Source organism: Paroedura picta, chromosome 14 (genome assembly GCF_049243985.1).
Source record: "Paroedura picta isolate Pp20150507F chromosome 14, Ppicta_v3.0, whole genome shotgun sequence".
NCBI lineage: Eukaryota > Metazoa > Chordata > Lepidosauria > Squamata > Gekkonidae > Paroedura > Paroedura picta.
In genome coordinates, this window is record NC_135382.1 from 5,539,056 (window position 1) to 5,566,588 (window position 27,533).

General features: G+C 44.6%; 1 long non-coding RNA gene across 1 annotated transcript in view; it reads right to left on the bottom strand.

Moving 5' to 3' along the window:
• The window catches only part of LOC143823962 (uncharacterized), a 39,716-nt gene extending 17,517 nt beyond the window's left edge, over positions 1 to 22,199 (bottom strand). The window contains exon 1 of the long non-coding RNA XR_013226658.1: positions 15,165 to 22,199. This is a non-coding gene — a long non-coding RNA (uncharacterized LOC143823962). The remainder of the gene's footprint in view (positions 1 to 15,164) is intronic.
• Positions 22,200 to 27,533: the final 5,334 nt, after the last annotated feature.

The window sequence follows — 27,533 nt, forward strand, 5'->3', positions numbered from 1 at the left end:
TTTTTTCGCCACAGGTCAAAGGGTTTAGGCACATCTAGAAATAGCAGTAGCCAAGAGTGGCAAGTTGACATGGATAGAGAGGTTGTCGAGAGGCATTTAGCTGCACTGGATTAGTTCAAATCCCTTGGGCCGGATGAAATGCACCCAAGAGTGCTCAAAGAACTTTCCAGAGAACTTGAACAACCCATGTCCATCATCTTCGGGACCTCTTTAAGGACTGGAGATGTCCCGGAGGACTTGAAGAGACCAAACATTATTCCAATCTTCAAAAAAGGGAGGAAGGATGACCCGGGAAACTACAGACCAGTGAGTCTGACCTCTGTTGTGGGGAAGATAATGGAGCAGATATTAAAGGGAGTGATTTGCAAACATCTGGAGGACAATTTGGTGATCCAAGGAAGTCAGCATGGATTTGTCTCCAACAGGTCCTGCCAGACCAACCTAGTTTCCTTTTTTGACCAAGTAACAGGTTTGCTGGATCTGGGAAATTCGGTTGATGTCATTTACTTGGATTTTAGTAAAGCTTTTGACAAGGTTCCCCATGATGTTCTGATGGATAAGTTGAAGGACTGCAATCTGGATTTTCAGATAGTCAGGTGGATAGGGAATTGGTTAGAGAACCGCACTCAAACAGTTGTTGTCAATGGTGTTTCATCAGACTGGAGAGAGGTGAGTAGTGGGGTACCTCAGGGCTCGGTGCTCGGCCCGGTATTTTTTAACATATTTATTAATGATCTAGATGAGGGGGTGGAGGGACTACTCATCAAGTTTGCAGATGACACCAAATTGGGAGGACTGGCAAATACTCCGGAAGATAGAGACAGAGTTCAACAAGATCTGAACACAATGGAAAAATGGGCAAATGAGAACAAGATGCAATTTAATAAAGATAAGTGTAAAGTTCTGCATCTCGGTCAGAAAAATGAAAAGCATGCCTACTGGATGGGGGATACGCTTCTAGGTAACACTGTGTGTGAACGAGACCTTGGGGTACTTGTGGATTGTAAACTAAACATGAGCAGGCAGTGTGATGCAGCCGTAAAAAAGGCAAATGCCATTTTGGGCTGTATCAACAGAGGCATCACATCAAAATCATGTCATAGTCCCATTGTATACGGCACTGGTCAGGCCACACCTGGAGTACTGTGTGCAGTTCTGGAGGCCTCACTTCAAGAAGGACATCGATAAAATTGAAAGGGTACAGAGGAGAGCGACGAAGATGATCTGGGGCCAAGGGACCAAGCCCTATGAAGATAGGTTGAGGGACTTGGGAATGTTCAGCCTGGAGAAAAGGAGGTTGAGAGGGGACATGATAGCCCTCTTTAAGTATTTGAAAGTTTGTCACTTGGAGGAGGGCAGGATGCTGTTTCTGCTGGCTGCAGAGGAGAGGACATGCAGTAATGGGTTTAAACTTCAATTCCAACGATATAGGCTAGATATCAGGAAAAAGTTTTTCACAGTCAGAGTAGTTGAGCAGTGGAATAGGCTGCCTAAGGAGGTGGTGAGCTCCCCCTCACTGGAAGTGTTCAAGCAAAGGTTGGATACAAACTTTTCTTGGATGCTTTAGGATGCTTAGGGCTAATCCTGCATTGAGCAGGGGGTTGGACTAGATGGCCTGTATGGCCCCTTCCAACTCTATGATTCTATGATTCTATGGAGAAGTTCTACACAGTCAATAAAAACAAGACCAAGAGCTCATTGTGGTTCAGATCATCAGCTTCTTGTTGCAAAATTTAGGCTTAAATTGAAGAAAGTAGGGAAAATCACTAGGCCACTCAGGTATCAACTAAATTATATCACCGACGAATATACAGTAGAGGTGACAAATAGATTTAAGGAATTAGATCTAATAGTGCCTGAAGAACTATGGACAGAGGTTCGCAACATTGTACAAGAGGTAGCAACTAAAACCATCCCAAAGAAAAAGAAATGCAAGAAATCAAAATGGCTGTCCGAGGAAGCTTTACAAATAGCTAAGGAGAGAAAGGAAGTGAAAGGCAAGGGAGAAAGAGAAAGATACACCCAATTGAATGCAGAATTACAGAGAAAAGTTAGAAGAGATAAGAATGCTTTCTTAAAGGAACAGTGCGAACAAATAGAAGAAAACAATAGAATGGGGAGGACCAGAGATCTTTTCAAGAAAATTGGAGATATGAAGAGAATGTTTTATGCAAAGATGGGTATGATAAAGGACCAAAATGGTAGGGACCTCACAGAAGCAAAAGAGATTTTAAAAGGTGGCAGAATTATACAGAGGAACTATACAAGAGCGAGCTTAACATCCCTAATAACCATTATGGGGTACTTACTGACCTGGAGCCAGACATCCTGGAATGTGAAGTCAAATGGGCTTTAGGAAGTCTGAGCAACAATAAAGCTAGTGGAGGTGACAGCATTCCAGTTTATTCAAAATCTTAAAAGACGATGCAGTAAAAGTGCTACACTCAATATGTCAGCAAATTTGGAAAACTCAACAATGGCCACAGGATTGGAAAAGGTCAGTTTACATTCCAATCCCAAAGAAGGGCAATGCCAAAGAATGTTCAAACTACCGCAACATTGCACTCATTTCTCATGCTAGCAAAGTTATGCTCAAAATCCTACAAGCTAGGCTCCAGCAATATGTGGACAGTGAACTTCCAGAAGTAAAGGCAGGATTTTGAAGAGTCAGAGGAACTAGAGATCAGATTGCCAACATATGCTGGATCATGAAGAAAGCTAGGGAGTTCCAGAAGAACCCATACTTCTGCTTCATTGACTATGCTAAAGCCTTTGATTGTGTGGAGCACAACAAATTGTGGCAAGTTCTTAAAGAGATGGGAATACCAGAGCATCTTATTTCTCTCTTGAGAAACCTATATGCAAGTCAAGAAGCAACAGTGAGAACCGGGCATGGAATGACTGTTGGTTCAAAATTGAGAAAGGAGTTCGGCAAGGCTGTATACTGTTGCCTTGCCTATTTAACTTGTATGCGGAGCACATCATGAGAAAGGCGAGGTTAGATGAATCACAGATTTGGATCAAAATTGTAGGGAGAAATATCAACAACCTCAGATATTCAGATGATACTACTCTAATGGCAGAAAGCGGAGAGGAACTAAAGAGTCTGTTGATGCGGGTGAAGGAGGAGAGTGAAAAAGTTCGCTTGAAACTCAACATCAAGAAAACTAAGATCATGGCATCCGGCCCTCTCAATTCCTGGCAAATAGATGGGAAAGAAATGGTGGTAGTGACAGATTTTATTTTCCTGGGCTTCAAGATAAATGCAGATGGGGACTGCAGCAAATAAATTAAAAGATGCTTGCTCCTTGGGAGGAAAGCTATGGTAAATCTAGACAGCATCCTAAAAAGCAGAGACATCACCCTGCCAACAAAAGTGCGTTTAGTCAAGGCTATGGACTTCCCAGTTGCAATGTATGGCTGTGAAAGTTGGACCATAAGGAAGGCTGAGCGTCAAAGAATTGAGGCTTTTGAACTCTAGTGCTGGAGAAGACTCTTGCGAGTCCCTTAGACTGCAAGGCAAACAAACCAGTCAGTCCTAGAGGAGATCAGCCCTGACTGCTCCTCAGAAGGCCAGATCCTGAAGATGAAACTGAAATACTTTGACCTCCTCATGAGGAGGAAGGACTTCCTGGAGAAGAGCATAATGCTCGGAGCGATTGAGGGCAAAAGAAGAAGGGGACGACAGAGAATGAGGTTGCTGGAGAGAGTCACTGAAGCAGTCGGTGCAAACTTAAATGGACTTTGGGGAATGGTAGTCAACAGGAAGGCCTGGAGGATCATTGTCTATGGGGTCGTGATGGGTCGGACATGACTTCGCACCTAACAAGAACAACAATAATAACATGAACAATGGATCTTCATGCCATTGGTCCATTTTGGTTTAATTTCTGTGAAAGAACACTTTCATAATTTTATGGTTGGGGGTCACCACAACATGAGGAAGTGTATTAAAGGGTCGCAGCATTAGGAAGGTTGAGAACTACTGATCTAGTCCAGTCCCCTGCACAATGGAGGAACTCACAACTACTTTGTAAAGGAAGAACTTCTGATTTGAAGTAATTGACCTAATTACAAAATGCCACTGAACATGTATGGAGTCTCTTTTCTCTCTAATGGGAAGCAGCTTTAGTAATTATCCATGTTTGGAAAAGTGACTATATTTCACAGAAAACATGGAAACAATTGAAAAGGCAGAATACATGCAACACATCCTGTGGTTCTGTGACTGTCTTGGAAGACAGATGTCTACACCGCCCTCCTATATGGCTCAGGACAGGAATGAGAGCATCTTGGAGAACTTCATGTTCCTATAAGCCAGCTGGAAGCCATCAATAGGGTTAGAATGAAAAAGGATCATAGTGAACTTTTTAAAAGGACAGAATGAAAAATGCACATTGGTCATTTAGCTAATTCCGGGATAGAGGTAATTTAAGCATTTCTGTCAAGAATAAAACCTCACCAATATCTTTAGCCCCCTCAAAGACTCAGCGGGATGATTTGAGTCCCAAAGGCCCCAGTCTGGGGGACAGGCCACATTCATTTGGGCTCCATCATTAACAAGTGAAGGAGCCTCAGGTCAAGGAAGGTGGGAATTCCTCACCCCACAGCTTTTTCTTAGAGATTAGAGGAAGCTCTGCTTAATATGTGAGTAACATCTTCCAACTATAGAACAGTGAAACAAGAACTTCAGAAGAGCCCTGTTGGATCAGACCAGTAGTCCATCCAGTCCAGCCTCCTGTCTCACACAGAGGCCAGCCAGTTCCTCCGGAGGGCCAACAGCAGGGCAGAGAGGGCAAGGCCTTCCCTTGATAAGAAACCAGAACCCTGCTGGATCAGACCAGTGAGAGGGTCCATCCAGTCTAGCCATCCAGTTCCTCTGGAGGGCCCATAACAGGGCACAGATGCCAAGGCCTGATAAGAATATAGAATCATAGAATATTAGAGTTGGAAGGGACCTCATGGGTCATCTAGTCCAACCCCCTGCACTATGCAGGACACTCACATCCCAATTGCTCATCTACTGAAACCTGCCACCCCTTTGCCTTCACATGCTGACTCATATTCAATGTATGGTCTACTAAGATTCCTAGATCCTTTTCGCATGCTACTGCCAAGACAAGTCTCTCCCATCATATATTGGTGTATTTGGGTTTTCCTACCTAAATGCAGAACTTTACATTTGTCCCTATTGAACTTCATTTTATTGATTTTAGCCCACTTCTCAAGCCTATCAAGATCATCCTGTATTCATTACTTCTTGTAAAAGAAATAAAAGTTCTTTCACAAGTAAAAAAGAAAAAAAAGATCATCCTGTATTATTTTGCTGTCTTCAGTTGTGTTTGCTACCCCTCCCAGTATAGTATAATCTGCAAATTTATTAAGTATCCCTCTAATCCCTCATCCAAATCATTTATAAATATGTTGAACAACACAGGCCCCAGGACAGATCCTTGGGGTACTCCACTTGTCACTCTTTTCCAAGAAGATCACAGAATCATAGAGTTGGAAGGGGCCATACAGGCCATCTAGTCCAGCCCCCTGCTTAACGCAGGATCAGCCCAAAGCATCCTAAAGCATCCAAGAAAAATGTGTATCCAACCTTTGCTTGAAGACTGCCAGTGAGGGGGAGCTCACCACCTCCTTAGGCAGCCTATTCCACTGCTGAACCATTAACAAGCACCCTCTGGGTACGATTTGTCAACCAGTTATTGATCCACCGGACAGAATTAGGATCCATACCGCATTTTACCAACTTGTGAACAAGAACATGATGTGGAACCTTAACAAAAGCTTTACTGAAATCCAGATAAACTATGTCCACGGCATTCCCCTGATCAAGCAAGGTAGTCACTTTCTCAAAAAAAGAGATAAGGTTGGTCTGACATAACTTGTTCTTGCGAAACCCGTGCTGAGTCTTAGAAATCAAAGCTCTTAGTTCCAGCTGCTCAAGGACCGAGTGTTTATTTGTTCCAAAATTTTGCCAGCTACAGATGTCAAGCTGACAGGTCGATAATTACCCGGATCCTCCTTTTTTCCTTTCTTGAAGATGGGGACAACATTTGCCCGCCTTCAATCTCTGACCATGATCCAGAAATCCAAATTGTTCCCGTCGACACCACTGACGTAGCCAGTCATTTACTTGTATAATTTTTCTCTCTCTTCCTATGCCTCGGCCACTTACAGGAAGGAGTGATGAAAACAATAACCTGTGCTCCCAGGTCCTTTTCCTTCCCCCCCAGATCCACAAAGTCTTTTTTAATATGTTCCACGTTCTGCTGGGCCGTATTATTTTTTCTACATGGATGAGAAGGAAGGGGTAGTGATCTGTAGGCTTGATGAGCCTGTCCAGCCATTCTGTCACATCCTTGATGCGTGCACCAGGTAGGCAGCAGACCTCTCGAGACAAGTCTAGTCTATACACTTCGGCCTCTGCACCTCTTAGCAAGGAATCCCCTATTACCAGTACCCATTTCTTCATACCCTTGGGAGCAGAATTAAAACTCTTTCTTGTGGTGGACTGTGAAGTGTTTCCTGAGCTTTGTGGGGTCAGCAGGGTAGAAGACTAAAACTCTCACCTGTGGGGGCCTGTGACGTTTTTCCTAGTCTACGCTAGGGTTTGTTCTTCATGGGGGATTGCACATGCTCCTTCGTTCCTGAATCAAACAAGCCTTCTGTGAGTAAATCTATGACCTTGCAATTTCTGCTCTCTGACAAAGACCCAGAGATAACCATTTTAGTTGCCAGAGTTTTAACTAAGATGCTTTTATAATATGCTGCCTACCTTGTATTTTATCTTTTATAGTTTATTTAATCATTTTAAGATCTGTTTGGTTATGTAACCCCATTTTACTATTTTGTTGAAATTTTAAACCCTACTTTTATATGTCTTATACATTTTATGCCAATAAAAGGTTACTGACTGACTGACTGACTATTTCTTCAGGCAGACCTTGAAACCGATTGCTAAGCATCAGTGGGTCAGACCTTCTCCTTATTCTTCTTCTCCTATGTGTAACATTCTTCCAATTATTACCCTCCTGTATTAGGTGCTCCTGATTTTGTTTTGATAGATTTCCCTTCTCCTGCAGTGTAATCAATCGTTTCTCTAATCCCCGGACCTTCTCCACCAGCAGAGCCACTAATTTGCACTTGCTGCATTTGTAAATTGCAATTTTGCAATTGTCCACCTTGCAAATTGCAAATTTGCAATTGTCCACCTGACATAAAAAGACAAACATTCCGCAGATGGTACATGTCACTATGCAACCTTCTTCAGTCTTCATGCCACTTTGATTCATTTGAACTGCTCCACAAACAGTCCTACACTCCAGCCAAGAGTATTCTTGTTTAATCCAGACCCCAAGAGTCCTTTGGTTTTTGTAGTATTGCCTCTGACAAGTAAGAGCCTTTTATAGCACAAAGGCCTACTCAGCAGAGGGCAGAGCTAGCAGTCAGCTCCTGAGTCAGCTGCTGAGATAATGCTCTCCTTCTCCCAGCTCCACCAAGCACTTTCATTTTTAATAAGTCTGCGGCAGTCCTTTTCCCAGTACAAATGCTCTGGGAAATATATGATTAATCTTTTTTTACTGAGAACAATCCCCACTGTTGAATACAACACTCTCTAATGTATAAATGATGGCCTAGAACTCTTTGACGCATAAAATTATCAAAATGCCATATGACAATTCCAAATGTGCCTGCTGGCACAGGAAAGTCAGGGATCCCCTGTTGTTGAGAATGAACTGCTAGGGCCACATATGTGAAGAAAGTGCTGCATTTTAGGTTTTCTCCTTGGTTTGAAGGGCAGGGTTCAAGTTGGCATTTGAACATACAGTGTAGAGTTGTGTCCTGAAGAAGTCCACCAAATTTCATTTCATAATCTCAGTATTCAACAGCATTACCATCTTGCCAATGAATATACAGAATGCTTAATGAGAGCAAATGAAACATTGGTCAATTGGTGTGTAATATCACCACTCAGAAGAGCCTCTTGTGGCGCAGAGTGGTAAGGCAGCAGACATGCAGCCTGAAAGCTCTGCCCATGAGGTTGGGAGTTCAATCCCAGCAGCCGGCACAAGGTTGACTCAGCCTTCCATCCTTCCAAGGTTGGTAAAATGAGTACCCAGCTTGGGGGGGGGGGGTTAAACGGTAATGGCTGGGGAAGGCACTGGCAAACCACCCCGTATTGAGTCTGCCATGAAAACGCTAGAGGGCATCACCCCAAGGGTCAGACATGACTCGGTGCTTGCACAGGGGATACCTTTACCTTTGCCTTTTATCACCACTCAGTTAAGAGTATTGTAGGCCATTGGTGCATACATTATATCCCATTCCTGTCAGCAGGACTCACCTTGCACAACGGAACATGGCACAATACAATCCATTACAACTTGAAATAATTATTTTTTCCTATTGCTCATTTCATGTTGAAATTTTCGTCATCACTTGATCAAAACGGGGTGGGTTGCTGGGAGCCAAAGAAGACCAAGTACAGTTTATAGATAACCAAGTGACTAAACCTGCTTGAGACAATTGCCCACCAATTCCAGCTCAGTATTCTGTCACAGAAGGTACACCATCAACAGTTGCTGATTTAAACACTCCCACAGAAGAACTTAATCTTTGATCTGAAAATAAATCATTGTTATTCACAACAGCTGGGGTACATTAGGCTGAGAGTGTGTGATCCAGGGGGATGGTATTGTGAACAGGCCATTTAGAGTATTTTTCCCACTTATTCACGCTGATGTATCAGCCATTTTATCCATTAGCTAAATACCTCAGTTCCAGTGGTATTTGGGAGGTAATTAGTGATACCTGCTTCTCTAAAATAATTGCAAAACTGATCTCTGATGTGTTCTCAGAGCAAGCAGCATATCTAAATAATGAAGCACATTGTGATTGGCATAGAAAATATCCTTTGTGAAGGGACAATGCTGATTAAAATTCTCATTTGAAATCCATGATTTATTCATTAATCAGTCTATCAATTATGCTAATTCAGGCTGCGGGCCCAAATGAGTCACAAAATAGGCAATTACATTTTGTTCTCTAAAAGGGAAGCGTATTTTGAAAAATGCCGCCTCCGCTGCTGTGGTTAATGGAGTTTCCACATGCAGGTGTGAGCCACAAGCGATATTTTTGTATTATTATTAAATAGCTAATCTGGAGAAAAGATGTAATCCATGTAAGTCCCATAAGGTGCGTTTTATTCTGATTTGTCAAGGGCATGATACAAAATATTTTTTGGCAGAAAGGTTATATTACCTCATTGACAAGGGGCTTATCTGGAATCATTCGCATTGACTCCCCTGTGATGGATGATGGTGAAATTGGCTGCAGAATCTGCCGGTTCAGGGCATCACCTAATACAATATCTTATTTTAGACATTCTCATTTTAGATGTCTCTAAAACAGAGTGGATGGAGGGGGGTGAGGGGATTGATCCAGTTGCCTGTCCAAAGCTGCCATTTTCCCCAGGGTAACTAATCTTGGTTTTCTGGAGATCAGTTGGGATTTTGGGAGATATCCAGGCTCCACCTGGATATGGACAGCCCTAGGCTCAATGTTCTCCTTGACTCTGCCCCCTTTTCTTGGTAGCAAGAAGTAAGGATCGCTTCCAAAATCCTCCCCACTGGCTCTTTAGAAGCCTGACTTCCTGGCCATCTCACTGTCTAAGAGGTGGTGCTGGAGAATCAGACTCACACAGAGCAGGAAGAGACCAATGAGGGCCATCCAGTCCAGCTTCCCAACTTCTCGGGGATTTAAAAATCACACAACAAAGGAGACTCCACCATCCTCTAAGGCAATATATTCCATCTACGAACAGCCCTCTGCTGTTAAAAAATGCTTTCTAATATATAAGTGGAATATCCTTTCCTGCCATTTGAACCCATTGCTCCTGTAAGTTTGGTGTAGTGGTTAGGAGTGTGGACTTCTAATCTGGCATGACGGGTTCGATTCTACACTCCCCTACATGCAGCCAGCTGGTGGACCTGGGGCTCGCCACGGCACTGATAAAACTGTTCTGACTGAGCAGTGATATCAGGGCTCTCTCAGCCTCACCTACCTCACAGCCTCACCTACCTCTTCTTCTTCTTCTTCTTCTTCCTTCTTCTTCTTCTTCTTCTTCAGATTCCATCATTATATTTAGTCCATTTCTTTATATTTGCATGTATTTGTGCCCATATTGGTTTATAATTATATTGATATATCTTATTAATATTTTCCCCAATAGTTATACCAATATATTTAAATTTGTTATACTAATATATTTAAATTTTATCCCTACTAATGGTATTTTTAAACTATGGGAAGCCTCTAATGGAATCTTTGGGTTAATGTTAATGCAAAGTAATTTTGATTTGGAGAAATTAATTTTTAGACCTGAGATTTGGCCAAATTTCTCAAGTTCTTCTTTTAATGGTTTATAGCTAACTAAAGATCTTTTATTGCCAGTAACATGTCATCCACATACACTGTCAATAGATTTCCCTCCCTTCCACATTTTATACCTTTAATCTCCTGATTAGATCTTAGCATATTTGCTATAGGCTCTAAGGCTAAGAGAAAAAGTAATGGAGAAAGGGGGCAGCCCTGTTTCATACCACAATTGATTTTAACTTTACCTTCCACTATATCATTAATAGATATATTTGCATATGCTGTGGAATAAATTGCCTGAATTGCATTCTTAAATCTATATCCAAAGCCATAGCTTTGAATAACCTTCTTCAAATAATTCCAATCCGCAGAATCAAGTGCTTTATAAATATCTAAGGATAAGGATATCAAGGCAAGCTCAGTTTTTTTCTTCTTTGAAACGTATAACAATCCCAGAACTTTCTGGACTGCATCAGCAATATATCGCTTAGGAACAAATCCAGAATCGTTTTGAGGACCCATGGGCGGGGCACATGGCCAGAGAATAACTCCGCAGTTTGCATCAGGGCGACAAAATGATCTCCCAGTATGTGGGAGAATTCAGTGTGGCATCCCCAATTACAGTACCATAAAGTTCTCCCTTCAAAACATCCATTTTCTCTAGTGGAACTGATCACTTTAGTGTGGAACTGTAATTCTAGGGGATCCCCAGATCCCACCTGGAGAGTGGCACCCCCAATTACAGCACAAGAGTTCCCCCTTCAAAATATCCATTTTATCTAGGGGAACTGATCTCTTTAGTCTGGAGCTAGGGGCCCTCCCCTCTGAAGGATATTAAGCACTGGTAAAGTGTTAATATCCAGAAAGTTAGCCTTGGCATGGCAATTAGTGCAGCGTGCAAGCAGAATGCATGTGAGTCAGAGAAAACAATAAACAAAGAAAGACACGTTTACAAACATGGTACTTCACTAATATAGTACTATTTAATAAAGGACATAATACTAAATAGAGGTAAAGATAATGTTCCTATTCTATAAATAGCTGGATGGAGAGAAATGCTTGAGGCATCATGTTGCAGCCTCAAGAGATGGAGGAGAAAGAGAGACTAGGGAAACAGGAAATTACCCTCTAGGGACAGGTCAGTGAGATCAAAGGTGAGCGGTCAGTGTCCCTGTCTATCTCACTAACTCTAAGGTAAAGAGAGTTCCTGTTCAGAGCCTCACAAGTCAGAAGACATCGCACAGAGAGCTGTTTTTCAACACCCTCTCCATGGTGTTCCCCCCTGGCCCTCCCGTCTGAGGTTTAGGCTGGGCCATCAGCCTTTTTTTGGCCTGCAGGCATGGCTCAGAGTTGGTGGAATGCAGCATGGAGGTACATGCTGGTGGTCTCCATGTCAGGAGGGAGGGAGGGACGGCCTAGTGGCCAATGTGCACCAGGGTCTATAAGAGGGGGAAAGTAGAGTTGGGAGGGGCGGGTTCTCCCCCTCAGAGAAGACAAAGGCTGGCTTCCCTAAGCTCTGTAAGCAGGACCCATTGCCTCAGGAGGGTGAAGCTGAAGAGCCCCCATGCACCCTTGGCAGCTCACTCACTTCAGGAGAAGTTGTTGAGTGGCCAGAGACTGAGAAGAGGTGGCAGAATTGTGGGACGATCGTTAGGGGTGGGAGTTCTAATTTGATTGGACAGACAGTGGGTGGATGGCCAATCAGAGGCTTACAGATGCCAATGATAGACCTGATTGGCTCATAACCCTTAACACCAACTGCTTCCAGGACGCCTTACCACTTTTACTCATAAGCTCATGAGGGCAACTTGGGGCAAAGCCCATTGTATCAAGGAACAAAATGGGCTCTAGAGCTTGGAGGTGAGAAGAAGAAGGAGAGGGGTGTCCAGTCTGAAAGGGCATGGGGATAAAGGGTTATTGTGTGTGGGGTGTGGTGGCCTAGTGGTAAATGAGGGCATGGGAGTGAAGAGGTGTCTCAAAGCAGTTTACAATTGCTTTCCCTTCCTCTGCCCATAGCAGACACCCTGTGAGAGAGATGGAGGGGAGAGAGGTATGAGAGAACTGGGAATGGTCCACAGTCACCCAGAAGGCCTCATATGTCTCAAAGCAGTTTCCAATCATTTTCCCTTCCTCTCCCCATAACAGACTCCCTGTGAGGCAGGTGGGGCTGAGAGAGCTCTGAGAGAACTGGGACTGTCTCAAGGTCACCTGGCTGGCTGCCTGTGGGGAATCAAACCTAGCTCTCCAGTTTTTTAACTGTTACTGTACAATAGCTCTCACAGACCAATGCTAAAGTTACTCTTCTCTCTCCCTCAGCTGTTTCATCCTGGCAAAAGAGGTCCAACATTTACATATAAGGCAACGAATCTTAAAATCACCCCCAACTGGAAGGATTTCCCCTCAGATTTCCAGCCCTTAGAGGGGTCTCCCTCCAATTGGCTGACTATCCTTTCCCACATTCTCGTTAGCTCTTGTCACCGTATGTTGCAGGGAGCCTCACTGAGACCAGCTCCCAGGGTTTTAAAGATCCCTTCAAGCTTCTTAGAGGCACATTTAGGATGGGCCATGGGTGGCTCCGTGCTGGGTAGACCTTCTGTGGGCAGACCTACACAGACATGAAGAAATTAGATCCCAGCAAGTTCAAGGGGGCATGAAAGGCCAGAAGTACAGTGGGTGAGATGATGAAAAATCCAGAAATCCAAATTGTTCCCGTTGACACCATTGACGTAGCCAGTCATTTACTTGCATATTTTTTCTCTCTCTTCCTATGCCCCGGCCACTTACAGGAAGGACTGATGAAAACACAACCTGTGTTCCCAGGTCCTTTACCTTTTCCCCCAGATCCACACAGTCTTTTAAAATATGTTCCATGTTCTGCTGGGCAGTATTATTTGTTCCTACATGGATGAGAATGGTCATTAAGTAAATAAATACATTTGACATGGACAGATCCACAGCAGCCAAGGGAGGGAAGGGACAGGACACCTTAGGAAGGTAACTGGAGCTGGGAAAAGGAGGAAGTGGATCTCAGGAGCTGACTCAGAAGCTGACTGCTAGCTCTGCCATCTGCTGAGAGAGCCTTTTATAGCACAAAGGCTCTTGCTTGTCAGAGGCATCAACACTTGGAGCTGGGAGCTGGGAGAAGCAGGGAGTGGATCTCAGGAGCTGACTCAAGAGATAATTGAGTCAATACTACAAAAACCAAAGGATTCTTGGGTTCTGGACCAAGCCAGAAGATTCTGTAAGGAGTCAAATGGCAAGAGCTAAATGACTCTTGCCTGTTGGCTCTTCTGTGACGGTTCAAGCCAAATGATTCAATGAAGTACAAGACTGTTTGAGAAGTTTTGTATGGATCAAAGTGGCATGAAGACTGAAGGAGCTGAGACAGTGACAAGTTCTGTCCGCGCAATGTTTGTCTTCCTACCTTGGGAGGACAGCGTTTACACATGCAGCAAGTGTAAATTAGTTGCTCTATTGGAGGAGAAGGTACAGGGATTAGAGAAACACTTGAATACGCTGCAATATATAAAGGAGGGTGAAGAGTTTGTGGACAGTACTCATAAAGCCCTCTTGAGAGAGCAAGTGCAGGAGGAGGGAAACTTATCAAAACAAACTCTGTATCACCAAACATAGGTGGGTATTAAATGGAAGGCTGTTAAGCATAGGAGTAGAAGAATAAGGAGAAGCTCTGCCCCACTGGTGCTCACCAATCATTTTAAGGATCTGCCAGAAGATGTTGATCCAGGAACACAGGAACAATTCCCCACAAAGACCAAACCCACACGAAGACCAGAAAAGAAGTCACAGGCTCCCAGAGGTAAGAGTTCTAGTACTACTAGAGGAACTAGTAGTCATAATAGAGGAAGCGGGCTATGACCTAATAGGAATCACAGAAACTTGGTGGGATAATACTCACAATTGGAATACTAAATTTGAGGGGAACTTCAGAAAGAACAGACAAGAAAAAAAGGGGGGATGTGTAGTAATATATGTTAAGACGTGGTGAGAGTGGTATTATTGTAGGTGTCTGCTATAGACCACCAAGCCAGTCAGAGGACTTGAATGAGATACTGCAAATTACAAAATTTTCATAGGTGACTTCATAGGTCATAGGTGACTTCAATTACACAGATATCTGTTGGAAGACCAACTCTGCTAAAAATGCAAACTCTGTTAAATTCTTAACTTGTCTTGCCGACAGCTTTATTTCTCAGAAAGTAGAGAGGGGAACCAGGGGCTCTGCTATTTTAGACAAGTCCCGTGGTCAGAAAGACTTAAAGAGATGGGAGTCCAAGAGGGCTGGGAGCTTCTTAACAGTGAAACACTGAAGGCTCAATCACAAACAATTATCTGGAGAAGAAAAGATGGAAGGAGCCTAAGGAACCCAAGCTGGCTCCATAAGCACTTGTCAAAATATTTGAGGAATAAAAAAGTGTCATTTAGGAATTGAAAGGAAAGTCTTATTACCAATGATAAATATAAAATAATCAATAGTTGTAGGGGGAGTGTTATAAAAGCCAAGGCAAAATATGAGCTTAGGCTAGCAAGAAATGCTAAACATAACAAAAAAGGCTTCTTTAGTTATATTTCAAGCAAGAAAAAGAATAGGGACACCATAGGACCATTGAGAGGACAAGAAAGTGAAATTATAACAGACTAGTAAATAAGCCCGCTGCAGTCAAAATGCAGCGGGCGCTAGCAGGGCGCGCCATGAGGGCGGCAGGGCTGTGCGGCCCTGCTCGGCAAGGGCGGGGTCATCCTGTGGGCCTGGTGCCTACCTCGTCACAGGAGTTGGGTGGCTGTTGGTCCGTGGGGCCGGGCACAGCTTCCATTGGCGGCAGCTTCTGGCTGGCTGCGTCGGGGCGGCGGTCACGAAGCTTGAAGTGGCGGCGGCTTCTGGCTGGCTGCGCCGGGGGGGGCGATGTGCTCACGGTAGCGGCAGGCGGCGGCCTGACGCGCCGGGAGGCACTTCGCACCTCCCAACGCGCCAGGCCGGTGGCAAAGTCGCAATGGGTCGGACACGACTTCGCACCTAACAACAACAATGGGTATGGAACTGAGACTTGTGTTTCTTATCCAAAAACTTTATATGTCCTCCTCCTGTCAAGTCCGGTATTCCTGAAATAGAGACTTAACCTCTAAGATCTCAACAACCATTGGAGTCAAGCAAGGCTGAATTTTGGCCCCCATGTGGTTTAATTTAGTCACTAATGATCTAGCACAAAAATTGGAACCTATTAATGGTCATCCCCCAAAACTTGGTTCCCAGCATATTCCTTTGTTGTTGTATGCTGACGATACTACAATACTTTCATATACCAGGGTTGGCTTACAATACTACTTATCCACCTTTTATCAATATTGCCCAGATAATAAGTTAGTAATTAACTATAGTAAAGCAAAAGTTTTGGTTTTCTCTAAGAGCTGGCACCCGATGATTTGGTCTATTGGAGGCACTCCAACAGAACAAGTCAAAACGTTTAAGTATCTAGGTATTACCTTCCAATATAACCAAAATTCTGGAAGAAAAATGTATCTTCCGGATTATTTTGTTGTTGCTGTTATGTGCGAAGTCATGTCCGTCCCATCGCGACCCCATGGACAATGATCCTCCAGGCCTTCCTGTCCTCTACCATTCCCCGGAGTCCATTTAAATTTGCACCGACTGCTTCATTGATTCCATCCAGCCATCTCATTCTCTGTCGTCCCCTTCTTCTTTTGCCCTCAATCGCTCCCAGCATTAGGCTCTTCTCATAGAATCATAGAATCATAGAGTTGGAAGGGGCCATACAGGCCATCTAGTCCAACCCCCTGCTCAACACAGGATCACCCCAAAGCATCCTAAAGCAGCCAAGAAAAGTGTGTATCCAACCTTTGCTTGAAGACTGCCAGTGAGGGGGAGCTCACCACCTCCTTAGGTAGCCTATTCCACTGCTGAACAACCCTGACTGTGAATTTTTTCCCCCTGATATCTAGCCTATATTGTTGTACTTATAGTTTAAACCCATTACTAGACTCTAGCCTCTTTACTCTCAGATGCACGTCGGTGCCTGGAGGTAAGGGGAGAAGGCCTGCTAACGAGGGCCTCTTGGCCTGCTAAGCAGGGCCTGTCAATGAGATCCTCCCGGCCTGCTAGGCTGGCCCTGCTAACAAGGGCCTCCCAGCTTGCTAACTGCCTGATAAGGAGCTCTGTCCCAGCCCTGCTAATGAACTGGCCAGCCCCCACCCACCCCACTTGATCCGGTTGCGAGCTGTGGCCCAAAGCCACTTTAAGCTGCCTGGCTGGGGGGCGAGGGGAGGGGACCCTTTCAAGGAACGGGCTTTGAAGGTAGTAATTTAAATAAAATATAAACCATCATCATCAATAGAAAGGGAAGCTCAACAGCCAGAACAAATAAAACATAGTGAAGTTCACAACAGAAACACCTGAAAGGCATGCAATTAGCCTTATGGTGAATTTTAGTATTTCTGTCCTATCATATCTTCACTTCAGATCCTGAAGTTTTGGGTTCAAGTCCCAGTGGTTCCTGATGGTGCTTGATCTTGCAGCTTGGCTGACCATAAGATTTTCTGAGCCAGGTTTTGGTTTGAACTTGGCTTCTTAGCTGCATTATTTTTTCCGCTTCCATACACTATCATTTACACTTCTTAGATTTCAGTAAAGCCAGCTAGTTCAGCATCCTGCCTCACATACCGGCTAATCAGTCCCTCTGGAAGGCCAGTAACAGGGCCACTCAGAAGAGCTGGCAGTCTGACAGGAAGCACCGTGGGGCCTTCGATTGGCCCTCACTGAGAGGGGAGCCTCCCTCACTGAAGGCCAATCAGAGGCTCTTCCATGTCATGGCCAGCGCACCTCCTCACTGCTACTGCAGCTGCTAAATAGCAGCAGCCTGCACTGTGGGGTCTGCCATTCTCCCCAGCCTCCGCACAGGGTCAGGAATGCTGCCAGCCCCACTGCAGCCTTGCTGCACCCACAGCCCTCCTGGCTTTTTCTCCACCCTGGACTCTCTGCAAAAACTGCCCCACTGAACGCTAGGCCACACAACAGGAAGCCAGCCAGCCAGCCACTCCATCCCAACCCGCCACACTCGTTGCCCTCCTGGATAATGGGGCTGGTGGCAGGAGGCCAGATGTGCACTCTGACCCTGCTGCACTTGCTACCCTCCTGCCCTCTGGGCCATGCAATGGGAAAAGAGTTTGCCTTTTTCATTGCTGCAGCACACTTTCATTGAACTATCCACTATGACCCCAAGATTTTTTCATCTCTACGTCACAGACTGATTCTGCAGTTATTTTTTGCTAGCATGTTTTCACTGCATTGGATTCTAATTGTAGACTCCAAAGTTGTGACTGGCATTCTGCACTTGTCACTTGTCTGTTGGAAGAGTGGGTGGCCCTACCCCCCCCCCTTTCTTTTTTTGGTCTGAACATGTGAAATAATGCACTTGCACCATAACACAATCTCCCCCCACCCCCAAATCACACTTATCCCTCGATTTCCATGGCACTTGAATCACCCAAGTGTGTGTGGGGGGAGTGTCTTGTGTTGATATGCGCACATTCACCATGCATGTATGAAGACCAAGCCAATATCAACTGAAAGTTTATCTGCACTAAACTTACAAAGTATTCTGTTGCACCTTAAATCATGAAAGTAAAGTAACTTTAGATGCTGGAGGGGAAGTAGAGTCCTCGTTTTTGACTTAACTTTCTGCAGCATTCCCAGAAAGTGGACACTATTCTTGCACATTCACATTGTAATGCAATAAGATCAAAAAAAAATTTTTTTTAATATGGAGGTGAAGGGGGAGAGCAGGAAGAGAGGCAGATAGTAAGCGAAGTTTATACATATCTGTGACAACATCATTAGAGGTGGTAATGGAGGGGAGAAGCAGACTTGAACTCCAAGCTTCCTCACTGGATTACCACTAATTCCCTCCCAGGGGAGGGGGAGAAAGTGCATTTTCTAAGGATTCACAAACCGCAGAGCAAAATGGCTTTGCATTCGGATCTGATGTTGAGCCAGACATTGGTTTAAAATGCTTGCTATCCAGCAGAAAAATGGTGCAGCGGCATTTTTCATGACTGCAGAAACAGTTTCAGCAACTTCAGAATCCATTCAGGATTTTTTGTCCCAGTATACATCACCTTACACTTACAAACATTAAAATTCATTTGCCACATTGTCACCTACTCATCCAACTTCTGGAGATCATCCTGGAGCTTTTCACAACCATCCTTGGCTTTCAATATCCTGAAGAATTTTGTGATGCCTGCAAACTTGGCCATTACATTACTCACACCTAGTTCCGGATCATTTATGATCACATTAAATAGTACTGGCCCCAATCCTTGTGGGACCCCACTTTCCTCCATGTCAAGTGCTAGAAGAACTCACAACGTACTTCTGTAAAAAGAAAGCTTTATTGGAATTTACTTCACTCCACTGTGAGAACTCTTTGCTTCTTAAGGGTAGATTCAAATGGGTAGCTGTGTTGGTCTGAAGTGTCTGAGGAAGAGTGCTTGCACTCGAAAGCTCACGCCTTGAATAAATCTTTGTTGGTCTTAAAGGTGCTCCTGGACTCTGATTTTCTTTGCTTCCTGTCATTCAACCAATTTTCAAACCATAGGAGAACCCAACCTCTTATCCCATGACTGCTAATGTTACATAGGAGTCTTTGGTGAGGTACCTTGTCAAAAGCCTTTTGAAAGTCCAAGTATGTAACCTTTACTGGGTCACCATTGTCTATATGCTTACTTACTTTCGCCAAGAATGCCAAATGGCTATTGAGGCAGGACTTCCCTTGGCAGAAAGCTTTTTTCCCCCCTGTATGTCTAATAATTCTATATTTGATTACAGTTTCTACTAATTTGCCTAGAACAGATGTCTCATTTTTACAGCATGACTCAAACACCTGTTTACCCAGTCAATGTGTGGGTCTTTGAAGTCACCCAGTTTCATAATACTATCTGCTTTTATTGATTGGATATGTAGGAGACAAGAGGATTTTGTAACTTATAATTTAACCCTGAGAAATCTCAAATCTGATTCATATTTCTTTTGCCATTGTGTAATGAGCTTTGGAGGTATCTGAGGTCAAATCACCTTTGTTCCCTTCTCCCATGACTGCAGTCGAGAATTGAAGATTTGTTTCCCATTATATTTTGACTAGTACGATTTATTCTTTTGCTTATAGAGCAGGATTCCCACCCAGGATTTGTAATCTTAGTTTATAGGCTATTGAAAAACAAACCATCATTTGCCAATTTGTCCAATCCAAATGAGACAACAAACTATAGTTTGTTAAGAAGGTAGTGTTACGTAGTGTAAAATTCACAAGACCACAACAAAGACGGCTAGCAGCAAGAAGGTTTATTTAGAATACATGTTTGCAAGCATGGAGAGAAAGCCCATTGGTGCATTTTCTGAAATCTGCATCAGCGCAGGTCATTTTTAAGACCTTGATACGTCATCATGACATATCCTGATGCTCATTCCCTCACTGTCCCTTTGACCAATCAGCTTGAAAATTGGAGTGTGTGAACGCAAGGACTTCTGAGGACTGTTCCCATAGTGACATAAGGAAGACTTCTCATGATGCTTGGATACAGACCTAGGGAGACCTCCAAGCAGGGCTACTTACTGGAGGTACAATTTCCAGAAAACCAGATCACCCACAGTGTTCCTGGCTCAATGTGATGTTATTTACCTCCATGCCATGAAGGGTTCCAATTTCTGCACATTAAGCCAGCCTTTATCAATCTTTGACCATGATATATTTTTCAGGCTTGGAGGTTCCACAGAAGGAATGTCAACTGGCCATGACCCCTGCTATGCCCCCACAAGCAAATAAATATAAAACAAAAATTAAAGCATGAAAATTTTAAAATAAAAAAATAAAACCACAAAAAAGCCCATTTCCACTGATTGCTCCCCAACACCTAACTGCCTCTTCTGCCTCTAAGCCCGGAGGTTCCACATGGTTACCAGGGAAAACAAACAACCACAGACCTGTCCCCTTGGCTACCCTTTTTAAACCTATGTTTTTAACAGATGCCCCAGGAATGCTGACCTCTGCTCCTCCAAGCCTTTCCTGAACCTCTGGCCCAGCTGCTGCCACCAATGTACCTCTGACTCACCCACCCCCCTCCCCTTGGAAAAGGACTCACTGCTCAAATCGTTTGCTGGCAGGGGCTCATGGGAATTGTAGTCCATGAACATCTGGAGGACCACAGGTTGACTACCCCTGTTCTAGAGGTACACCTTGGCACTGCACCCCTACATTTAGCTATTATTAGAGAGTTGGGAAGTTTTTTTCTCCAGGCTGTTGGCAATCTTAATTTTCTGAAAGGTGGGGTGAAGATTCTCTTGGCCTTGTTGCCAAGGGAATCTTTACCTGGCTTCCTTCTGCTGCTTTACCTGCTTCCTTCTGCTGAGAGTTTACAGATTAGTTATCAGTTTTGGGCAACTGTTGGTAAGGCACAGTAATGCCCTCTGCTTTCTGAAAAGTCTCAGTCCTTAGCTTCCAGGGCAGACTTGAGTAGCAAAACCTCTTCTTATGGATTCACTGCAAAGTGTTCTTCCTCAAATTGAGCCCCAGGACAGCTGAAGAAGAGCCTTGGGGTAGATTTCTGCTGTCCCATATCCATAAAGGCTCCCTCTGGAACAAAACCTGGTCACAAGGCATGTGTGGATGAAGTGCCATCAAGATGCTTTCAATTTATGACAACCTATGAATGAATGTCCTCCAAAGCATCCTGTAGTTAACAGTCTTGCTCAGGCTGGACAGGACATAAATTAAGACCTTGAGCAAAGAAAGAAGACATTTACTCAGCATTTCTGAGCTAAAGAAACACAAATCACAAATGCAGGAGATGCACAGCTCCTTGCAGGCTCTTTCACAGGCAGGAAAAATAGCTTATAGCCTTGAGCACTCCACAGCCAATAGCCAGGTGATCTCAGCCAGCGAGGTTGGAAGCCATGGATTTAATTACTGCAGAGCATTAAAGCCAATTGGAAAATCTAATTTGCTTCTGCATCAGTGAATCAATGCTATAATCAAATGAAGAAGGGGGGATGTCGCAGAAAAGAGAATACATTAAATTGGAAGTGTGAACTATCAAAAACCAGCTCTTGTTTGGCTGAAACTGCCATTCCTTTTTCAGTACTGGCTTTTTAATTTTTTTAATATGCTGCTTTTGTTAGGCTTGGAAATTAACATTAGTTCACTAACTGCACAATCCTAAGAACACTTCCCAGAAAATAAGCCCGTCAGAGTAGACCCAACAAGGACTCTGAGAGCCAATTTGGTGTCTTGGCTAAGAGCAGGTTCGCGCCTGCCGATTGGTCCCTCTGATTCCCACCGCCAGCAACTGTTGCTCCTTTACCGATGGCCTGAAGCAGCGTCAGGCCGGGGAAAGGCTCCAGAGAGCCTCGGGTGGGGGGGGTGGCCGGGCCCGCCTTTCCCCGGACGCAGGAGCGGCTTTGCAGCGTCGAAGACGCTGCGAAGCCGTTCCTGGGGCTGGGGAAAGGCTCCAGAGAGCCTCGGGTGGGGGGGTGGCCGGGCCCGCCTTTCCCCGGACGCAGGAGCGGCTTCGCAGCGTCGAAGACGCTGCGAAGCCGTTCCTGGGGCTGGGGAAAGGCTCCAGAGAGCCTCCGGTGGGGGGGTGGCTGGGCCCGCCTTCGGCTTCCGGTGGGGGGGTGGCCCGGCCGGCCTTCTCCGGGGAACTGCGATGCCCGAAGACCAGCAGACAGCAACCAGGACCATCGCAAGGTTGGTAAGTGGACCTGGGGTTCTGACTGGCCTTGGGAGGGAGGACCGCGGTGCTGCTTCTCGGGGGGGGGGGGTTCTGAGAGATGGGGTGGGTGGGTGGCTGAGAGTGTGTCCCTTACCCTGCCCCCTTCTCCCCTTTCAAACCCCCTCCAAAGACTGCAGGTATTCCCCCCCCCCCAAACCCACACTCACTGCTAGCGCCCATTGCATTTAGAACTGCAATGGGCTTGATTACTAGTATATATATATATACATAGGACACTAAGAATTCTATGGACCAGATAAAATTCTTGGTCCAGATGAGCACTTCCAGTGACCAATGAGTGTCCTATAGGAACCAGCCTTTCTCCAAAGTATCCTGCTTCATAGTTAACATATTATCACAGCATACATAAAGCAGCCAACTATATCTTAAACATAACTGTTTCTGTGGTGAATACACATTATATGTCACATCTCGTTTCACCCTTAGTTCCACATCCCCCCGACAAGCATCAGCTGGGAAAGGATGTAACAGCCTGGATCATGAATGCCTTGAGCTTAATGGGAACATGGCAAAAATGGAAGAGCCTTTTATGGTACCTTCAAGACCAACAAAGATGAGAATCATAGAATCATAGAGTTGGAAGGGGCCATACAGGCCATCTAGTCCAACCCCCTGCTCAACGCAGGTTTAGCCCTAAGCACCCTAAAGCATCCAAGAAAAGTGTGTATCCAACCTTTGCTTGAAGACTGCCAGTGAGGGGGAGCTCACCACCTCCTTAGGCAGTCTATTCCACTGCTGAACTACTCTGACTGTGAAAATTTTTTTCCTGATATCTAGCCTATATCATTGTACTTGAAGTTTAAACCCATTACTGCGTGTCCTCTCCTCTGCAGCCAACAGAAACAGCATCCTGCCCTCCTTCAAGTGACAACCTTTCAAATACTTAAAGAGGGCTATCATGTCCCCTCTCAACCTCCTTTTCTCCAGGCTGAACATTCCCAAGTCCCTCAACCTATCTTCATAGGGCTTGGTCCCTTGGCCCCAGATCATCCTCGTCGCTCTCCTCTGTACCCTTTCAATTTTATCTACGTCCTTCTTGAAGTGAGGCCTTCAGAACTGCACACAGCAAACCTGTTACTTGGTCAAAAAAGGAAACCAGGTTGGTCTGGAAGGACCTGTTGGAGACAAATCCATGCTGACTTCCTTGGATCACCAAATTGTCCTCCAGATGTTTGCAGATCGCTCCCTTTAATATCTGCTCCATTATCTTCCCCACAACAGAGGTCAGACTCACTGGTCTGTAGTTTCCCGGGTCATCCTTCCTCCCTTTTTTGAAGATCGGAATAACATTTGCTCTCTTCCAGTCCTCCGGGACATCTCCAGTCCTTAAAGAGGTTCCGAAGATGATGGACAAGGGCTGTGCAAGTTCTCTGGAAAGTTCTTTGAGTACTCTCGGGTGCATTTCATCCATGAGAATTAAGTTTGAGTCCACTGGCACCTTTAAGACCAACACAGTTTAATTCTGAGTAGAAGTTATCATGTGCATGCACACAAAAGCTCATACCCATAATTAACCTGCATTGGTCTTAAAGATGCCATAGGACTCAAACTTTGTTCTGTTGCTTCCTTTGGACCAACACAGCAACTAACCTGAAAGAAGACAATGATATGCATTGTTCTGAGACCCTGTGGCAGAGAAAGGCCAGGTCATATATACAGAATGTGTTTTGTGTGCCTTAAGATTCAGCCACAAGCCTCTAGGAACAGTCGAGAAGGGTGATGCAGAGGGAGCCTCAATCTCATATGTGAGATATCAGAACCACTTGTGTTGACTTCACTAAACCAAGGTCAGAACCAGAACACACAAGAACACCAGCCCAGCATTCACACATTCTTCTCCCCTAAATAGTGTCTGCTTGATTACAATAGGCTTGTCCTGCCCTCCCCCTTCCTACTCAAGGTTGACCAAGTATATTTCAGTTAAGTGATGTTTCATCCTAATTTATATTATCTGGAGGTTCAGGACAACACTTAGTATGCATATGCCCCAAATGATACTTCTGATTGCAAGCATTTTACATTTTCCCAGTAAATCCTGAAACCAAGCAAGTGCCTTTAATAAAGGACCACATTCATCTGAATGGAGAAATAAGGATGAAATTTGGTCATTGATAAAAGGTGCTTCCCCCTTCAAGGATCACTGCTTCCCCGTTCAAGGCTTGCTGCCTTGTTGTGGCAAGGGGGCTTGCGTAGCTCAGTGAAGCTATGAGCTATGCCGCGCAGGGCCACCCAAGACGGACAGGTCATAGCTGAGAGCTCTGACAAAAGGTGATCCAATGGAGAAGGAAATGGCAAAAGACTCCAGTATCTTTGCCATGAAAACTCTATGGACAGGTTCAAAAGGCAAAATGATATGATGCCAGAAGATGAGTACCTCAGGTCAGAAGGTGTCCAATATGCTACTGGGGATGAGCAAACGGCTAGTACGAGTAGCACCAGAATGAATGAAGCGACTGGGCCAAAGCCGAAAGGATACTCAGTTGTGGAGATAGAAGGTGGCGAAAAGACAGTCCCACGCTGTAAAGATTTTTATTCCATAGGAACCTAGAATGTCAGATCCATGAATCAAGGCAAGCTGGACGTGGTTAAACAAGAGATGACAAGACTGAACATCGACATTTTAGGAAACAGAGAACTAAAATGGACAGGAATAGGTAAATTTAATTCAGATGACCATCAGGTATACTACTGTGGACAAGAATCTCACAGAAGAAATGGAGTAGCCTTCATAATCAATAAGAGAGTAGGAAAATCAGTCTTGGGATACAATCCCCAAAATGACAGAATGATCTCAGTTCGAATCCAAGGCAAACCATTCAACATCACAGTAATCCAGGTCTATGCCCCAACCACTGCTGCTGAAGAGGATGAAGTTGACCAATTCTCCCTACAACACCTAGAAACAACGCCAAAAAATGATGTGCTTATCATCATGGGGGATTGGAATGCTAAAGTAGGAAGCCAAAAGATAACTGAGATAACAGGCAAGTTTGGCCTTGGAGCACAGGCTGGTAGAATTTTGTCAAGAGAATACAATGGTCATAGCAAACACTCTTTTCCAACAACCCAAGAGACAATTCTACACATGGACATCACCAGACAGTCAAAACAGATTGACTATGTGCTCTGCAGCCAAAGATGGCGAAGTTCTATACAGTCAGTAAAAACAAGACCAGGAGCTGATTGTGGTTCAGATCATCAGCTTCTTGTTGCAAAATTTAGGCTTAAATTGAAGAAAGTAGGGGAAAGCACTAGGCCACTCAGGTATGAACTAAAGCATATCCCCGACGAATATACAGTAGAGGTGACAATATCAGATCTAATTCCTTAAATCTATTTGTACCTGAAGAACTATGGATGGAGGTTTGCAACATTGTACAAGAGGTAGCAACTAAAACCATCCCAAAGAAAAAGAAATGCAAGAAATCAAAATAATTGTCTAAGGAGGCTTTACAAATAGCTAGGGAGGAAAGGGAAGTGAAAGGCAAGGGAGAAAGGGAAAGATACTCCCAATTGAATGCAGAATTCCAGAGAATAGCTAGAAGAGATAAGAATGCCTTCTTAAATGAACAGTGCAAACAAATAGAAGATAACAATAGAATGCGGAGGACCAGAGATCTTTTCAAGAAAATTGGAGATATGAAGAGAACGTTTCATGCAAAGATGGGTATGATAAAGCAGGGGTCATCAACCCCCGGGCCGCGGCCCGGTGGCGGGCTGCAAAGGCCACAGTACCGGGCCACCGCCAGCCACGCCTGCCTTCCCCAGCCAGCAGCAAGAAGGAAGGGAAGAGGCAGGCGCAGCTGCCGGCATGGCGGTGACGCAAGCGTGCATGCGCACTGTTGCCGCACATGCGCGTTAGCGCCCCCTAGTGGTGAAAACATGCACACGCAGTTGCCGCGCATGAGCGTTAGTGCCACCTGGTTGCGGAAACACGCATGTGCGGCAATCGCGCGTGCGTGTTTTCGCAGCACCCGGGCCGTCGGCTCTTCCCTCACTCCAGAGGGGGTCCCTGACCTGAGAAAGGTTGGGGACCGCTATGATAAAGGACCAAAATCGTAGGGACCTCACTGAAGCAGATTTAAAAAAGGTGGCAAAATTATACAGAGGAACTATACAAGAGCAAGCTTAACATCCCTGATAACCACGATGGGGTAGTTACTGACTTAGAGCCAGACATCCTGGAATGTGAAGTCAAATGGGCTTTAGGAAGTCTGAGCAACAGTAAAGCTAGTGGTGGTGAGAGCATTCCAGTTTATTCAAAATCTTAAAAGACGATACAGTAAAACTGCTTCACTCAATATGCCAGCAAATTTGGAAAACTCAACAATGGCCACAGGATTGGAAAAGGTCAGTTTACATTCCAATCCCAAAGAAGGGCAATGCCAAAGAATGTTCAAACTACCGCACCATTGCACTCATTTCTCATGCTAGCAAAGTTATGCTCAAAATCCTACAAGCTAGGCTCCAGCAATATGTGGACCAAGAACTTCCAGAAGTACAGGCAGGATTTCGAAGAGGCAGAGGAACTAGCGATCAAATTGCCAACATACGCTGGATCATGGAGAAAGCTAGGGAGTTTCAGAAGAACATCTACTTCTGCTTCATTGACTATGCTAAAGCCTTTGATTGGGTGGAGCACAACAAATTGTGGCAAGTTCTTAAAGAGATGGGAATACCAGAGCATCTTATTTGTGTCTTGAGAAACCTATATGCAGGCCAAGAAGCTACAGTGAGAACCAGGCATGGAATTACTGACTGGTTCAAAATAGAGAAAGGAGTTCAGCAATGCTGTATACTGTCACCTTGCCTATCTACCTTGTATGTGGAGTACATCATGAGAAAGGCGGGGTTTGATAAGTCAGACTCTTGCGAGTCCCTTGGTCTGCAAGGCAAGCAAACCGGTCAGTTCTAGAGGAGATCAGCTCTGACTGCTCCTTAGAAAGCCAGATCCTGAAGATGAAACTCAAATACTTTGGCCACCTCATGAGAAGGAAGGACTCCCTGGAGAAGAGCATAATGCTGGGGGCGATTGAGGGCAAAAGAAGAAGGGGACGACAGAGAATGAGGTGGCTGGATGGGGTCACTGAAGCAGTAGGTGCACACTTAAATGGACTCCGGGGAATGGTAGAGGACAGGAAGGCTTGGGGGATCATTGTTCATTGGGTCGCGATGGGTCGGAAACGACTTCACACCTAACAACAAGCAACAAAAAAAGGTGCTTAGTTGGCTTTAATTGATAAGTTACTCTGAAGTGTTTTGCTGACCTCCAGATATCTTTGGTATTGCCAATAAGCATTAAGAATACAAATTTCATGAAATTTATC